This window comes from Mandrillus leucophaeus, unplaced genomic scaffold, assembly GCF_000951045.1.
Source record: "Mandrillus leucophaeus isolate KB7577 unplaced genomic scaffold, Mleu.le_1.0 Scaffold503, whole genome shotgun sequence".
NCBI lineage: Eukaryota > Metazoa > Chordata > Mammalia > Primates > Cercopithecidae > Mandrillus > Mandrillus leucophaeus.
In genome coordinates, this window is record NW_012105399.1 from 1,203,029 (window position 1) to 1,215,178 (window position 12,150).

The 12,150-nt window shown below is 37.3% G+C and overlaps 1 long non-coding RNA gene across 1 annotated transcript in view; it reads right to left on the reverse strand.

Annotated features, from left to right (window-relative positions):
- Positions 1-12,150, reverse strand: part of LOC105551027 — a 182,667-nt gene that overhangs the window by 142,867 nt on the left and 27,650 nt on the right. The gene's annotated exons all lie outside the window — the stretch shown is intronic.

Sequence of the window (12,150 nt, forward strand, 5' to 3'; positions counted from 1 at the left end):
CCTTCCTCAGAGTAGCTCCTTTTAGGGCAGGGCAGATTATTCACACACACAATGTTTCAAACCCTGGGTGTGTGGCTGGTAGAATCCTAGAGCTTGATGGAAACTCCAAAGGTGCGTGTGTCTGTGTATGTGTGCGTGTGTGCGTGTGCGTGTGTGTGTGTGTGTGTGTTTCTTCAGGAAAAACTACACATTTGTAATCTCAGAAAGATCGTAGTCTACCCTGGACCCTGAAAGAGTTCATCCCCATTTACAGGTTGGTTCAGTGGCTCACAGTCTAGGGTAGAAGTGCTTCCAAATAATTAAACTAAGTTTTTACCACAATTAGTTATTCTACTTGAATAGCTGCTCACACCAAATTCCAAGCCACAGGTCATAGCAGGTTTAAGCTTAGAAACCGTAATTTATATTGTCCATACTGGAAAATTTCAGTTTTTCCTTCAAATTTTAAACAATTATGCCAGTAAATGTTGTGATTATTCAGATAATCTGGACATTAGTTTTAGTTGTTATCTATACCAGCAATCCCCAACCTTTTTGGCACCAGAGACTGGTTTCGTAGAAGACAATTTTTCCACAGACCAGGGTTGGGGGATGGTTTCAGGATGATTCAAGCACATTAGAGTTATTGTGCACTTTATTATTGTTACATTGTAATATGTAATGAAATAATTGTACAACTCACCATAATTAGAATTGGTGGGAGCCTGAACTTGTTTTCCTGCAACTAGACGGTCCCATCTGGAGATGATGGGAGACAGTGATGGATCATCAGGCATTAGATTCTCATAAGGAGCATGCAACTTAGATCCTTCACATATGCAGTTCATGATAGGGTTTGAGCTCCTATGAGAATCTAATGCCACCACTGATCTGATAGGAGGTAGAGCTCAGGCAGTAACGCGAGTGATGGGGAGCAGCTGAAAATACAGGTGAAGCTTCGCTTGCTGGCCCACCACTCCCCACCTGCTCCGTGGCCCAGATCCTACCAGGTCACAGACCAGGGGTTGGGGACCCCTGTTCTATATTATACATATATCCATACATACTCACGTAGACAAAGACAATTCCCTGTGAATTTCCCACCTCACAATTTCAGTCCCATTAGGATTTTTTTTCAAATATCCAAAACAGGCAGAGGGTTTCACATTTACCATTTTGTTCTTAATATCTAAACCCTTTTCTAGATATTTCCTTGAGGAAAAATTATTGGATGATAAATGTCTTGGGGAAAGTTTGTAAAACTCTATAGCAACTAATTTAAAAATGAAAAATCAGCTCTGTAATTTACTTAGTTTCTATCCATAATTGACTGCTGGCTCATTCGTTATCATACTTTGTGACTATCCCATATAAAATGTCCCTTTAATGAGCCTTATAAACCCAAGTTCCAACAGAAACAACAATAACAAAGAGTTAAGACGAAAAGAATGGTTAAGTAAATATCTGGTCAGTAAGGATCGCTGAGCTCCAAAGCATTTTAATTTTTTTCCCCATAACAAATGCTTAACCTCAACGATTCAGTCATATCCCACTCTCTTGTCAATATTTATGCATAGAAATTTATCTTTTAAAACAAGCTGAGCCTCACACTGTGATTCACATTTTCAGAAAGTTTGTTTATTCAGAATTTTTTTTAGTAATTGCTGTGGAGTAATCATAAAGACAATCCAGTTGTCCTTATTGTCGTTAACCAGCAACAACAAATGTCCAGAGTAACCATGAATTTATAAATTTATTTTAATACTTCCTTAGAGCTGTGTGTGTCTATCTTTGGAGAAAGAGGAAAAACTCTAACTCAGCCACCCAGAGGCTGTCTGACAATACCTGGGTATTTGGCAATAATTCACAAAAAATAGATTTTTCATTTTTTAAACGATTTTTATATAGGCATCGTCATCCAATAATTACCTGTCAAACTAAGAAGAATAAAGGTCACTGACTCTTTTTAATCATGAGGACTCTAAAATGCACCTCCTCTCCATTTGACGTGCATAGATTAGGTTCTCCATTGTGCAACCATCGGCACAAACATCACCTTAGACATGCAAGAGGGACAAGGTGGGAGACGTTCATTTCAGTTACCTTTGCCCAGGCTTTATTTGTTCTGCAGATAAAAAACTTTGGACTTCTTTACCCAACCAGTCATCTTGCACAAACAGTAAACTCCCTCAAAACTTTCTGTTCCCATGGGACCCTTGAGAAAACAAAATGAAAAAAAAAAAAAAAAGCATGATTGAAATCTACTTTCTTCGGTCAACATCCTAACATTGAGCAATTTCTTCACATCTTAAAAGGGACTGTCCTGGCGTCAGAGTAAGAGTTAGTGAACTCCCTATTGATCAAATAACTGGAACCAGTAGTAACCAGAGTCAGAATTCCGAGATTACAAACACTTGTTCCGTAACCATTTCCCGTTCCTCCCCAGAGCATCACGAGGACCTTATTCATGTTCAGTTCACGTTTGGAAAGCAGTGGTTTCTAAATTTTTAGATCACATATCGTAAAAATTTTCGAGCATGTCCATGCTATGCATTTTTATTTATAAATTACATATGTATTACTCTATTCTATGCATCAAAAACACATGCACCAAAAAAAAAAAATCTAAATTTAAGATGAAACAAAACATTGAAATAAATAGAAGGTTAAATATATTCTTTCTGTACACCAATGGATCATTTTGGAACGTTCATGAGGTTGGATACCCTAAATCTGAGCCCACTGCTTTAAGAAATGCAGTGAACTGTCATTCTCCCAAATCCAATCACCACTTTGGCCTAATCAAAAACCTGTTTTCAAGAAAATATCTGCTATTAGTCATTATCATCTTCTGTGAAAAAGGACCCATCATTATAGTGAGGCTTCCAGCAGTATCTGCATTTTAAGTGTATGTCTAATTATGAGAAGAAAACTTTATTTTCTTTTCATATAATGTCAGGGATGCCAAAATAATTCAAGATATTTGTAGGATTGAAAATGTTTCCTGGTGGCCCTGATCTTGGACAAGTTGGGAAGCTCCCCATCAATGTACATACTGCATATAAAGTGGCAGCAGCAAACCTAGTAAATACAAAGGTTTTAAGCAAACTTAGTAAACAAAAAGGTTTTAAGAACAGCAAATTGGTTAGAAAAGGTAAGGTTAACATGTTGGGTAGGAAATTTTTCTGAGTTGACGAGTTAGATAAAGACTTTTATTAATTCAATAAAAAAATCATTTTTGTCCCAAATAATCAATCACAAGCACTTGCATAGCTGAAGTACTTACATTTTTCATGAATTTATGAAAATAATTTTTCCCAGGGGAAAAGATGAGCAATACTCTAAATTATTTTCATCTTAGTGGATATGAAGTTGAAAATTTTTTTAGAAGTCTGAATTATCCATCAAACATATGCATTGATCCAATTCACCAGGTAACCGCAAAATAGTCTACTTAACTCTAACTTATAAAAACAAAAGGAAAGTGGAGAGTGGAAACAGCTGATCAGCTGTTGAGAATGTCTCTTATGTATGTATGGGTACATATACTACACATACACATATATATGTAAACACATACATGTAAATTTGTATGTATGGAGAAGCTCCTGCCATTCAGTTTACCATCCAGTTGGGCAAATTGCATACTCATGAAAAATTATAAACTGATTTATCAGCAGGCACAAAATAATATAGCATAAAACATATCAAACATCTATGTGTTGGCAGAAAAGAGTGGCATATAATTAAAATCTGATTATTATAAATTTCCAGAGAAAAACGGGGGCAAACATTTCAGAAAAATAAATTGGCATGATAAATGGAAAGAAGTTTAATGTAGCAAATCACACCCTGAGGACACAGGTTTCACTAATGTGGGAAAAGGACCCATACGGACAGAGTATGAGCTATGAAATTAAAGTTAATGGATTGATAAAGGACAATTGATATGACAAGCCAAATTTTAGTTTTGCTTGAAACATCCAGGTAAGTAAGGCAACATTCATATTGTTGTTGTTGTTTTGCTTAAAATATCCCATAATTTCCTCTTATGCTATGTAAGACAACATAAAGATACCAACATAAGAAGACACAAAATAATACTAACCTCATGTCAGGGAACTTGACATGTGTGCACAAGAATTGTGCATGCTCTTGGACCTGTTCAAGCTTCGACCTTTGTTTCTGAAATGTCGAGGTTTCTCTTGTGTCATCGTGAGCCTCCTCCCCTGGCCCCTCAAAGTTGTACCACTGAATGGACATAAACTATGCCAGAAACGATAAGACCTGAGATTTGCTGAACACCACCAATTGTTCTGTCAACATTCCTGTCCTGAAATCTCCTTTTACTTAACAAACTTAGATCACTTTGTGTTTATGGCACAAGAGAGAAGAAAGTGGAGGCAAATAATCAATTATTTCTCTCCAAAAGATAATTCTCAGAGGGAAACTGATACCACCTGTCTAGTTTATCATGCACTGTCTGGGTTCACTTTTTTCTTTGTCATTGTCACAAGCTTCTCCACCTGCATATTACCCAAACTGCTAACAAGAATGGAAGCTTATCCGGGGCAAAATCTGACTTTTCAATTTCTTTTATATTCCCTATTATGAGTCAACGAATTCAGTTTCAGCCCCCATGCATATCAGGAACTCAACATGCTTGTTAAGCAAGAGGTGAACACCCCAGTTTTGCTCAGACTGTGTTTTAAAGAATGCATTAAAAAAAGAATTCATGAATGAATCAGCTCATCAAGGTGATCATCAAGTTATGGATCAGATACCCACAAATTTCATTCAGTTTGGTTATTGAAAAAGTCAAAATGACCAAACCACAAATGACCAGAATAGATGTTTTGCATATTTCATAACTAGACTTAATATTGAAATATATTGCACAGCAGTTGATTGTGAAAACTGTCAAGTCAAAGCTAATTAAACTAGATTTTAACCTCCATAAACCAAGGGGAGCGTGCCTGTTTTGTCAACATGTTGCACCAGCACATAGCATAGTGTCTGCCACACAGTGGGTGCTTATGGCAGCTTCTCAAGATGAACACATCAATTCTTTCCCTAGTTGAATACACAAATTATTCCCCTCTTGTGATACCGAATCTATTTGTCCAACTGCTGGATCCTGGGTTCTCCCATGATTGCTTTGGCATATACAAGAGGGAAGAAGTGATCTGTATGACTTGCAAGGCTAGGTTTAAGAATTTTTGCAACTTCCACCTGGATTTCTTGGAACACTTGCTTTGAGCAAGTCTGTCACAAGAGAAGAAGCCTGATTACCAAGAGACCAGAAAGTTGCTAACCATGTGGAGAGAGAGAGAGAGAGAGAGAGAGAGAGAGAGAGAGATTCCTGACTAGCCAAATGCCAGACGTATGAGTGAAGAAATATTTAGATGGCTCCCGTCTCAGCTACAATCTGACTACAACCAAATGAGAGACAAGAACCAACCACAGGAGTCTATCAGTCCCAAGAACCATGAGCGATAGTAATAAATTGTTTCATTAAGTCACTAGATTTAGGGTAGCTTATTACACAGCTATGGATAACTGAAACAGTGTTAAATGTTTATTGAATAAGTAAATGGATTGATAAAAGAAAGCCACTTAGAATAAAGGGTTCCCAAAAGAACCCAGTGAAATCCATTAAATAAATTATTTAGGTGATGTCAACAACAGTCAAGACTATCAGAAAATTGGACAACTCTGTGGGTAATTAAGGCCAAGAGGAAATCTGCTACAGAATAGAGAAAGTAATTTTTTTGAGAGTGGAATTTTCCAAATTCACTAACCATCTTGACCGTATTCATCAGATGATTGCTCAGTGCCCTACTTCCCTTTCCACAAAGTAAACTCACCATTGCATTTCAGCCATGATCCTAGGTACAAAGGAGAAGAAAACATATTAACCAAGAAGGAACATGGGGAACCAGGGAAAACAGACTTTGGGGAGCCTGATCTTTCTATGAAGACTCTCACTCTTCTCTCTCTTCCTTTAATTTTGTGGAAGAGACTTTGGGCTAGGTAATACTGTGTAAAGCAACTAAATATAGCCAGAGATCAGGGTGGGTGGGAATGGAAACAAGAGGCTAAATGTTGAACACTAGCAGCTCTTACCTCATCACATCCCCCATAATTGTGCGATTATGCACACAGAGCTCTTCAGCTGGGTATGGTCACCATTTCATAATGATAAGAGATCAGTTAATGACCTGATCCACATCTTTCATTGTTTTGATGATTGCAAATAAGTCTGAGTCACTCTACCATCATTCTTACCACAAGCACAATTGCTTTTCGTTTTTCTTTTTTGTTTTTTGGTGAGGAAAATAAACATCAAGAGGATGTATTTAATCTTCCTTGGTGTTTTAACTTTGTGCCTTTTTAGATGAAACCACATCAGAGTCTGGTCCTCTCTTTTCTGAGTATCCATTTCTTATGGCAGAATAAGTCTTTTTCAGTGTACAAACCCACCCTACCTCCTTCTCAGTTACAGAATACTCCCCACCCTGCCCCAACATGAATACACAAACTCCCCATTCCCAAAGAGATTCCAATTTTGTCAGAGCCCAAATGTGTTCAAAAGAGGTGCTCTTGCAATCACTGGAAGATGGAAGAGGAAAAGACATTTTTCAGTAGCCACAGGCAGGTTTGTAGGCATTGGCAGACGGCACATGGAATAAAATATAGAAGTGCTTTGACTAACTCTACACAATCAAATTCACAATGCAGTTTACAACAAAAAAGATATGATTGACAGTCTCCATAGATCCAATAAACCAACCATCATCAAATTTTTTTTATTTGTCTGTACAAACAGGATCCAGAGGAAGCTCAGGGTCACCTGTTGGGCAAGCAGCCCTTCATGGTCACTCTAAGCAGGCTAGGGAGCAAAATGGCTTAAACAGAATTTAGGGCAGTCATTAAGAAGAACTATCAGATTTGATGGACAAAGTTCTTGAAATCTAGCTTCAACACGTGGGAAAATCTTATTTTCTATTGACTCTATTGCCATTTTATTCAAATCAATTCAAAATGATTTATTGTCTGGTATTGTCTGGCACTGAGGATGGAGAATTGTAAGATCTGTCCTCAAGGAGCTTTCCAGAGTGATGGGTTATGGAAGTATGACTCCTGAATTTCCCATAAGAAGGATAAGGACCACGTGTGCCAGACATTTTTTGTTGTTGTTGCTGAGACTCAGTAAGTACCATCTCTGACCCTAAGCTCCTCCCATATCACAAGGACTGAAAGCCTGGAAACTACATTTCCCAGGCTCTCTTGCCCATGGAGTTCTTGGTATAATCTTCCATTGAGAGGTGCTCTTGCAATCACTAGAAAATGGAAGAGAAAAAGACATTTTTCAGTAGCTACAAGGGGGTTTGTTACGCATTGCAGATAGCAGACATGGGGCTATGTGTCAGCTTCTGAGCAATCTTCTGAGAATCATCCACTTCAGTGCTGTAGGCAGCTAAGACCATTGGTGGCAACTTGGCTTTCCAAGGATTCCAACACTTCATATTTCCTGGAGGTTGACCTTCACTCCCAGCCCTCCCAGTGATTTCATAAAACCTCTAATTCCATATGTTGTATTCCTTCTTAAAGGACTAAAATACTTAGAGAATATTAGTCAGAATGGGATAGATATATTTCAGTCATAAACACCCTCCCAACTCTGAACAGAATAACAAGATAAGGTTATTCTTTGTTCGGGACATAGGCTGATTGGTTTCCCATCTTGTACCTAAGATCTCTGTGGAAGAGGAAGACAGTACATAGAGAAGGCATCCTAGAATAAAGGTGACACAGTACTTCTACTCACATTCCATTAAAAAAAAAAAAAAAAAAAAGAACTAGTCTCAAGGCCCCAATTAAATTGTAAAGAAGGGTGAGACTATGGTCTTCCTCTGTGCCCAGAGGGAGGAAATGGTATGATGAATACATTGCATCTTATCAGGCTTCTATTTTTTTAAATTAAATCTGATGGTTATATTTGATACTAAATGCTGTGTCCTGTAACAAAATTCTAAAATATGTGGCATAGACTTCATAGTCTAGTAGTGTTTCTAGAAACAGATGTAATAGGCTGGAAGGCTGGAGATCCATTACATGGAGTGGAAAAACACTTGGCAACATTGTTGCGTTTGGTAACCTGAAAGACCACATGACTCTTGAGCTTGTAGGTGAAAAATAACATGTGTTGGTTGCTATTGACTGCTTTTGGGAACACAATAAAACAATAAGAGGCTACCAGGAAATAATTAACTGGTTTTTGAGCAAAGATAAAAAGGACAAGCATCTACTTCTAGAGCTCCCTTTTGATATCAACTTCTGTATTAGGCAGGGAAAGTAATGCTCACTGCCATAACAAACAATCCCCAAAAGCTCAATGGCTTAACATCTAAAAGTTTATTTCTTACTCACAAAAAGTCTAATCTGGATATTCCTCTGAAAAGGGATTCAGGGATCCAGATTTCTTTCATGTTATGGCTCTACGTCTTCTGTCATCAGGGTTATCCTGGCATTATCCAGCCAGAAGATGAAGAGAGGGAAAGGAGAGAGGGGGAGAGAGAGAGAGAGAGAGAGAGAGACTGAGAGAGAGAGATTGTCTCTCTGGCTGAGCAATTGCTTCCTAGAAGGAACTCTACACTGTGGAAAGAGAGGAGGATAAATCTTCATTGGTCAGCTAGCCATTTCTGCATTGGACTCTGAAGTTTTCTTTTTGTTTCTTTTTTGCTGCCATGTAATTTATTTTCCCCACTTTAATAATACAGCTTCCTCCTGTTCTTTCCAACTTCTCTTCCTTTTTCTTTTGACATGCACTTTCCCTTTCATCTCTTATTTGATCTTGCTTGCTTTTCTCTTTTATTTTACTGCTAATAATAATTAACCATGGCGTCCTACTCTCTACTCTGAGTAATTTCTAAGCATGAGGTCGAGAGAAAAAGATGGGGCTGTCATCTTGTGGGAGGAAGTTACTTTAGTACTTTTTCCTGCAACTCAAATACCATCTGATTCTGACTGTTAGGAGTGATAGGCATTGGAAGGGAGATGTCAAAACAAATCTACATGGCAAATAAGATATTTGCAAGACTGTTGATGTTTTTTATGCTTCCATGATCCAAGTTCTTCAGTTTTTCAGGTTTCATGCTGGCTTTGGGGTAAAAGTTTCCAGTGTTGAGTTATTTTCTCTTTATTCAATTATTAATAGGGACCACTCGTTACTGCTGGATGAGAATGGCAAATGTGATTGAAATCATTTTCAACTCTTTAACAACACAATTATAATATTTAGACAGTTTTTTTTTCATTTACAGATGTAACTCCTATCCATTTTTAGTTTGGGGAAAGAAATACACATTTTTTAAATGTGAGATTTGAGTATTTTACCATATGCAAATGCCACATCCCCCATAAGAAGCAACCAGCACAAGTAACTATTTCTTCCCTACAAGCTACCTCACCCTACACTTAACTTTTTGGTTTAGGACAGAAGAATAGGGCTTTAGTTCCTAACCTTTCAAAGTATTCCCCACGTTGAGTCCAGGATCAGTCTGCTCAGAAATTTGAGTTTTCCAAAATGGAGGTTCTTCAAAGAATTAAAAATAAACCTTCAATATAATCCAGCAATTCCCCTACTGGTATATATCCAAGAAAATAAAATCAGCATCTCAAAGAGATACCTACACTCCCATGTTCATGACAGCATTATTCACAATAACCAGGATACAGAAAAAACCTAATTGCCTATTTACAGTTAAATAAATTGTGTGATATTTACACATATATACACATACATATATATGCACATATATACATATTTTTATATATGCATATGTATGTATACATACATGCGTATATATGTATGTATATATTGGAATACTATTTAGCCTTTAAGAGGAAGGAAATCCTGTCATTTGTGACAACATAGATGAACTTGGAGAACATTATGTTAAATGAAATAAGTCAAGCACAGAAGGAAAAATATTAGATGATCTCACTTACATGGGGAATCTAAAAGAGTTGAATTGATAGAGGCAGAGTAGAGTAGCAGTTCTTGGGGACAAAGGGGTAAGGGAAATGGAGAGATGTTGGTCAAAAGATACAAAGTTTCAGTTATGCAGGATGAAAAAGTTCTAGAGACCTAATGTATAACATGGGGACTCTAGTTTATAATACTGTATTGTATACTTGAAATTTGCTAAGAGAGTAGATCTTAAGTGTTCTCACTACCCACAAAAAAGGTAACTATGTGAAGAAATGCATATATTAATTATCTTGATTTTAAAATCAACTCACTATGTATATGTATATCAAAACCTCACACTGCGCATCTTAAAAATATACGATTTCAATTTTTAAAAAGAAATTTGAGTTTTCTAACTTGAATTAAATCTATGTTGAGCAAGACTCAATCCTCTCAATTTCACTTCATTATTTGGCAAAGGGTCCTAGTAAAGTCACAGCATCCAGCACCTTTCTATTTCTGTGGATTTTTTCCTCTTTTCTGGTGGAATATTGACATGACATTAGAGCCCTGGAAACTTGACAAGCTTCTAGAAGCACTTTTGAGAATACAAGCACTGTTTTGTATATTTGGGGCAGCAAAAATAATACCAATACATAATATTTTTTAAAATCTTTATATGCTTGTCAGATATTGTGCAAGTATTGTCCCATTTAATACTCTTAAAGTGTTAAGAGGCAACTATTATTATCATCCTTTTTAAAAATTATTTTATTATACTTTAAGTTCTGGGATACATGTGCAGAATGTGCAGGTTTGTTACATAGGTATACACGTGCCAGGTGGTTTGCTGCACCCATCAACCTGTTATCTACATTAGGTGTTTCTCCTAATGCTATCCCTCCCCACCCCCCACCCGCCAACAGGCCCCGGTGTGTGATGTTCCCCTCTCTGTGTCCATGTGTTCTCATTGTTCACCTCCCACTTATGAGTGAGAACATGCGGTGTTTGGTTTACTGTTCTTGTGTTAGTTTGCTGAGAATGATGGTTTCCAGCTTCATCTATGTCCCTGCAAAGGACATGAACTCATCCTTTTATGGCTGCATAGTATTCCATGGTGTATATGTGCCAAATTTTCTTTATCCAGGTTATCATTATGGGCATTTGAGTTGGTTCCAAGTCTTTGCTATTGTGAATAGTGCTGCAATAAACATACGTGTGCATATGTTTTTACAGTAGAATGATTTTTCATCCTTCTTATTTTGTAGATTAAGAAACTGAGGCTTGGAGAAAGTAAGTCAAGAAGATATGGCTCTTAAATACTGCCTTGGGAACTTCAACTTGACTCTATTTGACTAGAAAGCCTATAACTTAACCACTCCATTTCCAGTCTATTTCCATAAAAATGACCCAAAGAGTTTGCATAATTATGATGGGAGTTGGACAAAGTCAATCAGCAGAAAAGAAGAAAAAATTGCAAATTATTATGGAAATGAATCATAGCAATAATAATTACCTCCATTTCTTGAGCACTTATTGTATGTCAGGCACTATTCTAAAGCCTTCGACTGGATTAACTCATGGAATCCTCACAATGACCCTAAGAGCGATGTGGTGCTGAGAAGAATGTATATTCTGTTGATTTGGGGTGGAGAGTTCTGTAGATGTCTATTAGGTCCGCTTGGTGCAGAGCTGAGTTCAATTCCTGGATATCCTTGTTAACTATCTATCTCGTTGATCTGTCTAATGTTGACAGTGGGGAGTTGAAGTCTCCCATTATCACTGTATGGGAGTCTAAGTCTCTTTGTAAGTCTCTAAGGACTTGCTTTATGAATCTGGGTGCTCCTGTATTGGGTGCATATATATTTAGGATAGTTAGCTCTTCCTGTTGAATTGATCCCTTTACCATTATGTAATGGCCTTTTTTGTCTCTTTTGATCTTCGATGGTTTAAAGTCTGTTTTATCAGAGACTAGGATTGCAACTCCTGCTTTTTTTTGCTCTCCATTTGCTTGGTAGACCTTCCTCCATCCCTTTATTTTGAGCCTATGTGTGTCTCTGCATGTGAGATGGGTCTCCTGAATACAGCAAACTGATGGGTCTTGACTCTTTATCCAATTTGCCAGTCTGAGTCTTTTAATTGGACCATTTAGTCCATTTACATTTAAGGTTAATATTGTTATGTGTGAACTTGAT